Below are 617 nucleotides of genomic sequence, written 5' to 3' on the forward strand. Positions count from 1 at the left end.
GTCGGTGCAGTGCTTTTGGGGGGCTGTGCACTGGTTTGGGGGGACTGTGCTGCCCCCCAGCTCTGCTGTGCCCTCTGCCCTGGGAACACATTAACATACTTTCAATGTATTTCATGTATATATATTTATATATATATTTATCTATTTGTATAAACTTACATATTATATATATATATTTACATATTAGATATATTTACATATTTTAGATATATTTACACATATTAGATATATTTACATATTTTAGATATATTTACATATTTTAGATATATTTACATATTTTAGATATATTTTTACATATTTAATACTTGTTTTTTTTCTTTTTTTTCAATGTATAACATGTTTCAGTGTAACATGGGGCTGTTGGGACCTCCAGAGAGCAGAGCTGAGGGCACAGCCACGAGCGCGCAGCCGGGCTGGCAGCGAATGTTTTGGGGTGCCGCCTTATAAAAACCCAACCAGTGCTCACCAGCTCCCTCCTGCCTCCGAAATCCTAAAAACTGGGCAGGTGGGCTCAGACTGATGAAAAAGAAAATACAAAATATCGAGTGCTGGGTGTTTCCCCCGAGTTGTGCTGGGGTCAAGGAGGGGAAGGGGGGACGGGGATGGGGCTGGGGGCT

Source organism: Charadrius vociferus, unplaced genomic scaffold (assembly GCF_000708025.1).
Source record: "Charadrius vociferus isolate BGI_N301 unplaced genomic scaffold, ASM70802v2 scaffold49, whole genome shotgun sequence".
Classification (NCBI taxonomy): Eukaryota; Metazoa; Chordata; class Aves; order Charadriiformes; family Charadriidae; genus Charadrius; species Charadrius vociferus.